This window comes from Neomonachus schauinslandi, chromosome 1, assembly GCF_002201575.2.
Source record: "Neomonachus schauinslandi chromosome 1, ASM220157v2, whole genome shotgun sequence".
NCBI classification, from domain to species: Eukaryota; Metazoa; Chordata; class Mammalia; order Carnivora; family Phocidae; genus Neomonachus; species Neomonachus schauinslandi.
In genome coordinates, this window is record NC_058403.1 from 48375644 (window position 1) to 48384936 (window position 9293).

Sequence of the window (9293 nt, forward strand, 5' to 3'; positions counted from 1 at the left end):
GGCTATTATGAATAATGCTGCAATGAACATGGGGGTACAGATTTCTTTTTGAGATAATAATTTCATTTCCCTTGGCTATATACCTAGACGTGGGGTTGCTGGATCATATGGTAATTCTATTTTTTTTTTTTTTTTGAGGAACCTCCATATTCTTTCCCGTAGTGGCTACACCAATTTACATTTCCGCCAAGAGAGCACAGGGGTTCCCCTTTCTTCACAATCTTGCCAGCACTTGTTATCTCTTGTCATTTGATAATTATCATTCTAACAGATGTGAAGTAATATCTCATTTTGGTTTTGATTTGCACTTCTTTCTCTGATGATTAGTGATGTTGAGCAACTTTTTCATGTACCTGTTGGCCGTTTGTGTATCTTCTTTGGAATAATGTCTTAGCTTTGTGCAGTGACAGTTTCGTAGCCAATGAGGTTTATCCGAGGCGTGATTATTGCTAATTGGAATAATGTCTTTTCAAGTCCTTTGTGAATGGGCTCCCTTCTAAGAAAATGTGGCTTTCATCAAAAATATGACTTTCTGAATTTATTGAGTGACTGTATCCCAATTTAGGGAATCATGTTCCCATTAAGACTGATTGAGAAGTTCATCTAATATATTGATAAAATATAACTTTCATAGCTTGATTTTTAGTCTACTTGAGTGTCTCTGTGTCAAGATTTTTAGAAGTAAAAGAAAACTTTAAAACTTAAAATGAACTCAAGCTACCCAGGAAATAACAATTTTATCTATACAAAGACCACCATGAGAACCCCTAGCAAAATCCAACATACCAAACCTGAAACCAAGAAGAGGGCTGTGGAGAGAAGGGTAGAGCTGGTGGGATGCCATTAGTTTGACTTTTTCTTTTACCAGAAAATACCCAACTACAAAATTTAAGCACAGGAAAAAACATTTTACAAAGGGCTAATATAAGGTAATTGCCTGTTTTTAGAATTGTTTGGTCATAATTTTCAAAATGACCAACTCCAAAATACAATTTCTTGTTGCAGCCTTGCTGACGCTCATGTTTCTGATAGAAAGTTGTAAATTACATATATTCTGTAATGCATATTTTTAAGCTTGTACAAATGAGAATCTGGTCTCTTAAAATTTATCAGGACATTATAACATTTGTAACTATTTTATTACTGCTCAAGACCTTGTTGCAACTTGAAAGTTGTTGCATGTCCTTGAAGGAATTCCCTCCTAAGAAACTTCAGCAGAGGTTATTCTTACTTTGCTGGGTTCTGTGTTTTGGAAGAGGTCAAAAGTGATTCTGGAATAAACAGAATTGTTAGATTGAGGATCAGAATGGAACCATATAACTTATATTGATGGGTGTGCTGTTTTGTATAGTTTGTAAAATAGCTCTGAAAAAAAATTCCCAAAATTAATTCTAATCAAGGTTTAAGTAACAACCTTCATCAGAATAAGTAGTTAGTTCTCAAATATATGAACTTTTTTGAAGGACATTGCTCACTGGAAAATTGTTTCACTGTGTTTGTTAAAAATTCACTGACTTAAAAATCATTCAGTTTAGCAGGAGACCAAAACCTAGGCACTGAACTGAGGGTATCTAATTTTAACTTTCAAACTTCCCTAGCCTAGAATTAGTGATCTCTTGCTCAAGGATGGAGTCTATATCCTGGATTAATTTATATTACCCTGGAGACTAGTATTAGAAAGGAATATCTTTTGTGCTTATAGTTGCTAAACCACAACCCAAGTTAAAAGTAGTATTATCAGTATGCCAAAAATGATGCAGGATGGGGAATTACTACATGACGGTAAACTTTATCTTCTGTAAAAATGACACAAAACACTTTTTACTTCCCAGGAAAGGATGTAAGGTTTATTCTTATTGAAAATAAGTGAGAAAAATATTGTTATTTCCGTAACGGTGGAAATTGAAACACTTTAATACTTTTTAAAATGTCTACCCATTAACAAATTCTAAAGTGCTTTTAAAGAGCCATAGAGTTAGAATACCCTAAACCAAGCAAATCGAGGGGTACCAACAGCATCAAATAACACAAATCAGTATTTGTATGGATAAGCTAATGCCTGCTTTGCAGAAAATCTAGAAATGCTTAGATTCTTCACTCAAATGTGTTGGTTTCTTAAGCAAGATGTTTCATGTGACCTCTGGGAACAAGCACTCTTGGTCACACTGTGGTCCTTGCTGTAAGTGCCCTGTTCAGCTCTGGCTTATCATGGAGGAGCTCCTGTGGGCTCTTAAGCCAAGAGCAGCATCAGGACTTGTATATTGTCTATGGTGCTCATCATGTATTAGAGGGATTTGCTGTTGTCGATGGTGCTAACACCTTGAACTTTCTCATGGAGATCCAACTTGGGGGAATAAGATTTACTTTTTACTCCTCCTTTTAGAATAACTCATTCTAGGATTGGCGTAAGAGCCCGAGAATGGGACTGAAGAGCAATTTGAGAAGATAATTGCAGTGTGCGGCATCACCTCCCTATCCTTTTCTTGGCCCAGTAGCCTTGCACTGAGTTTGTGGGCCCCGCTCTCTCTTTTCCAAGGATCAGTTACTTTCTGCCCCCAAAAGTGCTTCTCAGTCCCCTACGCAAATAACTCTTGACTGTTAAGTGCCACCAGTTATCCAGAGCAGACTTGTGCAATCCTATAGTGGGTAAAACTTACCCTGTACACGATAAGAGCCCTGATTTAGGGTTTCTGTTGATGAGCTCTCTCTTTACTTACCAGGGCTTTAGAACATTGAGGTTGTTTACTATCTCTTATGAGATTTGCTCTAACCACTTAAGGATACAAGTTAGAAAAATTGTAGTAAAAATCATAATAACTCTCATAATAGCAAATTGCTAACATTTATTTAGTCCTACTATATGCCACACATTGTTCTACATTGTGTTTTGTGTGTGTGTGTGTGTGTGTGTTTTACATTGATTAACTCATTTAATCTCACAATAATCCTTTAAGATAGGTGCAATTATTTCTCCCATTTTACTGTGAGGACCCTGGGCATATAGAAGTTAAGTAACTTGCCAGAGGTCATACTGACTGGATTCAGAGCCTCAGCACCTGATGACTCACAAGTGAAATTTTGCCTTTGTTACATATTGTTGTCTATTCCTAATTTCAAAAACAATTAAATGGAATTAAGGAATATTTCTCTGACATTCAATGGTAAACCCCAGCAAGGCAAGACCAACCTGTTGTCTCTCTCCATGGTATCTCTGGCACCTAGTCTGTGCTTACTACAAAATAGATGAATGAATGATCTAAAAAACTTGTAATTGTTTTTTCTTATGTGACCTTCATTTGTTTTTTCCTTGTCTTTCCAATTTCTATGCTTGTTTTAACTTGAGCTAAAGAATTGCTGAACAGTGCCTGGATTAGAGTAGTTCAAAACTCCTCCTCAATAATTTAAATAGCTTTCTGTCGCCTTTAATTGCTTACAGAAGAATTGGGGCTGGTTTGACTTACAGGATATCCTCAACAAGACTTCTCTGAGATGTATAATGAAGATTGTCCTGAAATATGGAGTCCATATTTAGATGGGTGAGCCACTGCTTCTGTGAGGTCCTTTACTGTATACTATTTTATTAATGATTCCTGGCAATAAAAATAATTTCAAAAAATAATCCTGGGTTCTATGTGCCAAAGCTGACAATATCAATAGATTGATGTAAGTTATATGTAATGTGTTCTATGCATTGACTTACAAAACTTTCTAATGAGTAAATACATACATGGCAGCCATGTGAGTATGTGGCTCCTAAATCAAACCATGGCTGTGTGGTAGGAACTGCATTTTGGTTTTGGTCTTTGTAGTTGCTGAAAGTTGATTTGATTGTTAATCCTATAATTTTTCACATTTTCATATATCTGACCATCTTCAACTTCTTGGTTCTGAGACATCATGCTAACCATACTCATTAAAGGAATAATCAAATAGCTTCATTTCACACATGGCTTTCTTTTAAACTGTTTGAGAACACCCAGGAATTTAAAAACATCCACTCATAAATTATTCTTACGATTGGACCTTGTTCAATTCACTTAAACTTCATGTGCTCTCTTTTCCACTTGGAAATAAAAGGGTAGTGTTGACCCACTTTCAGAGGAGCCAGTAAAAAATGGTTGAGCCTTCTTTATAGAGTACTTTGAAAATATATAATTGCTCTGGATATAGAAAAAACTAATCAGAAATTAAAAAAAAATGTTTAAAAGCAGCTAGATGAAAAATCTGGAATGCAAACACAGACTTACTAATGCTGAATAAGGCAGAAGAACATGGGCCCATCAGTTTGACTAGTTTAAGTAGAGTCTATTTAACTGTAAAAATCAATTGAATCAGTGACAGAATCATTTCATTTTAGTGAGTGTCTAATTGCAGGGGAGCTCTGCAGCACAATGACGACCTCCTTCTGTTGTGCTCGGCTCAAGACCACCTTTAATGAAAGGTGACAATGGAGTAGATCCCTTGACTAAAACACTTTGATAAATAAATAAGTAGCTAGATGAATTTGCCAGCTTGGGGGGGGAGAGGGGGTAAAGGAACAAATGGAGCTGTAAGTCCTATAAGAATAGTTTTATCATTTTAAAAACTTTTATGGATTATTTAAAATGTGCTTCTCTAATTACAAGTTTATAATGTTTCATTTTGTTTAATAGCATTTGCTTTGATTGTATCATTATCATAGCAAGTTGCTGTAGTACCTACCTTACAGTATTTTTCTAGTAATGTGAAGGATAATTGAACCTATATGAATGTGTTTTCCTCTTCAGTCCCTAGAAAGAGACTATAATAGTCATAACCTGGAGAAGTTTCATTTGCAGCAAATTTATATTTCATTGTCCCTTACCAACTTACATTTAGGGCTTATTTACTAACAGTTTAATTTTGTACATTCACCCATTCTAATTGCCCTCTCACAAAGTTTAATAATCACGTTCAATTTTGGCAGGATAGCAATAGAGAAGTAAATTTTCCAATTTTTGCACCTTTTGGGTAGATCCACAGCATTGGTAGAGAAAATTCAAAAAGATTTCAGTATTAACATATGCCAAAATTTTTGGGAAACCTCTGATATTACCTCACACCCTAGTCCTCCATCTCTGATTTCAGAAGGCATAAATTGGGGGACCCTCACCCTCTTTCTTGCTTTGCATGGTCCCCTGGGCCTAATGTCCATTTATCTTTTCCTAGGTTGATTTGAGAATGAACAAAAATGTCATTATAGCACATGTCAAGCAGGGGCTCAGAACCAGTTATGTGAATGTTTTGTTTTTCCTGTACTTTGTTTTTACTCATGTATTTTTTGGTGTGTGCATATGACAGTGTGGGAGGGTGTGTGGGAGGGAGAGAGAGACAGAGAAAGAGAGAGAGAAAGAGAGAGAGACAGAGTGCATGTGAGCGCATTTGTCTACTCTAGTAATACCATAATCACAAACAGGTAAAATATCCTTCATTAATTCTCTGATAGTAACTGTAGGAAAATGGTGTTGTGGTACCATGGAAAGAATATGGGCTTTGCAGTAAGAAACATCTAGGTTTAAATTCCAGCTCTGGATTTACAGATAATTAGCTTTATTTGCTTTTCAAAGTCATTAAGTCCATCTGAATCTGTTTTCTCATCCATAAAATGGGAATAATAATACAAACCTCATAGGGTTGTTGTATTAAGTAAAGTATGGAATATTTCGTTTTCAACAAATGTGTGTTCTCATCTACTCCTTAGTACTCCACTGAGGCGGTTTATCATAAAGCACAGAACTATGATAAACGAAGCAGAACTATCAAAATATGAATAATAAAAGAAGGGTAAATCAATTACACTAAACAAATGTCTAACGTTGTTTACTGTGACTAATTGCAGTATTTAGCATTCAGATTCTTGATGGACAGGTGACAAGATAAACACAGTAGTTTATATGATTGCCAGTACTTGAGAAAGGAAAATAAGACTCACCAACTTCTTTTCTGTACTAATGTTTTTAATATGAAATATTAATTACCTCTACTCTTATTCTCTATCTCAGATTTCATTAAAATTTTGATTAAAAGTTAATTACAAACTCAATAGAGAAGAGGGAGCATCATTGAAGAACAGATGGATATTTCTCTGCTATAAGTATGGCCACCTCTTTCTTAACAGATAAAGGGACTCTTGTTAGGGCACTCTTGCGGGGTTTGAACTGGAGATTACTTTGCTGTAGAAATGGTGGGAAAAAGAAAAGCTGACTAAATGAAGCACCAGGAGCTAATGGCTGGTACATATTTTCTTTCAGTTCTGTGAATTCAGGAGGACGGATTTGTGTTTTCCTACCTCAGTTTCTTCTTTAGGGATTGCACCCATGTAGACCTTTTCCTGACAGTTGTGCAGCTGTTTCCTCCTTGGTCCAATGCCAGCGCTCTGTCGGCACAACCCCCACCCCCACAACACACACACACACACCTCTTCCCAAAACCCACTGCCCTCATTCATCAGCAAGTCCTTCTCACTTGAAAGAAGTGTGAAGACTTTTGATTTTTTGAAACACTCACCCACAATTGGTATTACAATGACTTTTAGTATAAAGGAAAGGTGTGATGTTTCTAAATTCCTGACAGATATTAATCTTTGGGGTTTGCCAATGAACAATTGGAATTCTTGGGAATTCTACAAATCATAAATGATCCTTAAAATATTTCCAACATTCTTCATTGTCTTTATGGATATATAAATAAATTATTACAAATACAAATGAAATAAGTTTAAATTTAGTAGCATTTGCAAAGCACTGTAGCCTATAATACATATTCAAACATGGGTAAACACCAGTGAAGAATGCTGGGTTGTATCCAAATAAGGTAACATTCTGAATCCTAGCAAACTGACTATCACTCACTACATAGCATCATGTGCCAGAGTTGCCAACATAAGGATTTATTTTACTTCCTCAACTTGCTATTCCTTAGGAGATCACTCATAGGATTTAAATTATACTATGCACATAAATTTCTTAATATTTACTTTATTTGCAAGCATGACTCACTGTTAGTCGTTAACAGAGCTATGAAAATATACTTATAACATGGTGATAGCCATGAACAATACTGCTGGAGTAGATCAGGAACTTCTCTCCTCCTGTTCCTTTTGGGTTCTCAAAAATGTCAACCTCAACTTTTGAGTCTCCTGTCACTGTTTCCTGCTCCCGCTTTCCACTTGATTAGTAGATTCTTTTGAACCAGTTGTGTTTCTACACCGATTGTTACATTTTGATTCTTTCAAGACAATTATCCTAATTTTTTCTGTTTTCTCCATTTCTCAACTGATTTTTCTCCTGATTCCAAAGAAACATATAAGTTACCCCAGAAATGCTCGGAAGAAATTCCCTATGAAAACACTAAAAAATAGCCCCTCTTTTTAGGACAGAGGTTCTCAATCTTGGTGACACTTTAAATTACTTGGATGCTATTTTTAAAAACCTGCACATGGGACCCCAGGGAGATAATAGGATATATATTGTTTAAATACAGGCAATTCTGTTGTGTAGCCAAATTTGAGAACTTCTCCCTCAGGAACTACCTGAAGGGTTATTCCCCATCCTATAATTCTATGAATCCCCACTTCTAAGTATTCCTCATTATTTCATTGTAGGTGAATTTATTTTTATATTCTCTGAAATCATTTGTAAAATTCTTGAGGGAAGATATATTTACTGTTGGAAACATTTTAATTTTATTTTTTAATTTTTTTGGTATCTATTTTTTTAAATTTTATTTTATTATGTTATGTTAGTCAACATACATTACATCATTAATTTTTGATGCAGTGTTCCATGATTCATTGTTTGCATATAACACCCAGTGCTACATTCAATACGTGCCCTCCTTAATACCCATCACTGGGCTAACCCATCCCCCCATGTCCCTCCCCTCTAAAACCCTCAGTTTGTTTCTCAGAGTCCATAGTCTCTCATGGTTCCTCTTCCCCTCCAATTTCCCACCCTCCCTTCATTTTTCCCTTCCTACTATCTTCTTCTTCTTCTTTTTTTTTTTTTTAACATATGAAGTATTATTTGTTTCAGAGGTACAGGTCTGTTATTCAACAGTCTTACACAATTCACAGTGCTCACCATAGCATACACCCTCCCCAATGTCCATCACCCAGCCACCCCATCCCTCCCATCCCCCACCACTCTAACAATTCTCAGTTTGTTTCCTGAAATTAAGAATTCCTCATATCAGTGAGATCATATGATACTTGTCTTTCTCTAACTGACTTATTTCGCTTAGCATAATACTTTCTAGTTCCATCCACATCATTGCAAATGGCAAGATTTCATTTTTTTTGGTGGCTGCATAATATTCCATTGTGTGGAATACACACACACACACACACACACACACACACCACATCTTCTTTATCCATTCATCTGTCGTTGGACATCTTGGCTTTTTCCATAGTTTAGCTATTGTGGACATTGCTGCTATAAACATTGGGGTGCTCATACCCCTTCAGATCACTACATATGTATCTTTGGGGTAAATACCCAGTAGTGCAATTGCTGAGTCATAGGGTAGCTCTATTTTCAACTTTTTGAGGAACCTCCATACTGTTTTCCAGAGTGCCTGTAGCAGCTTGCATCCCCACCAACAGTGTAGGAGGGTTCCCCTTTCTCTGCATCCTCGCCAACATCTGTCATTTCCTGACTTGTTAATTTTAGCCATTCTGACTGGTGTGAGGTGGTATCTCACTGAGGTTTTGATTTGGATTTCCCTGATGCCGAGTAATGTTGAACACTTTTTCATGTGTCTGTTGGCCATTTGGATGTCTTCTTTGGAAAAATGTCTGTTCATGTCTTCTGCCCATTTCTTGATTGGGTTATTCTTCGGGTGTTGAGTTTGATAAGTTCTTTATAGATTTTGGATACTAGCCCTTTATCTGATATGTCATTTGCAAATATCTTCTCCCATTCTGTTGGTTGTCTTTTGCTTTTGTTGACTGTTTCTTTTGCTGTGCAAAAGCTTTTTATCTTGATGAATATCCAATAGTTCATTTTTGCCCTTGCTTCCCTTGCCTTTGACGATGTTTCTAGGAAGAATTTACTGTGGCTGAGGTCGAAGAGGTTGCTGCCTGTGTTCTCCTCTAGGATTTTGATGGACTCCTGTCTCACATTTAGGTCTTTCATCCATTTGGAGTGTATTTTTGTGTGTGGTGTATGGAAATGGTACAGTTTCATTCTTCCTCATGTGGCTGTCCAATTTTCCCAACACCATTTGTTGAAGAGACTGTCTTTTTTCCATTGGACATTCTTTCCTGCTTTGTC

General features: G+C 36.3%; 1 non-coding gene across 1 annotated transcript; it reads left to right on the forward strand.

The window, feature by feature from the left end:
* Positions 1–392: 392 nt before the first annotated feature.
* Positions 393–528, forward strand: LOC123326901. Its single transcript, XR_006541384.1, has one exon. It is a non-coding gene; the product is annotated as a U4 spliceosomal RNA (small nuclear RNA).
* The last annotated feature ends 8765 nt before the right edge of the window (positions 529–9293 follow it).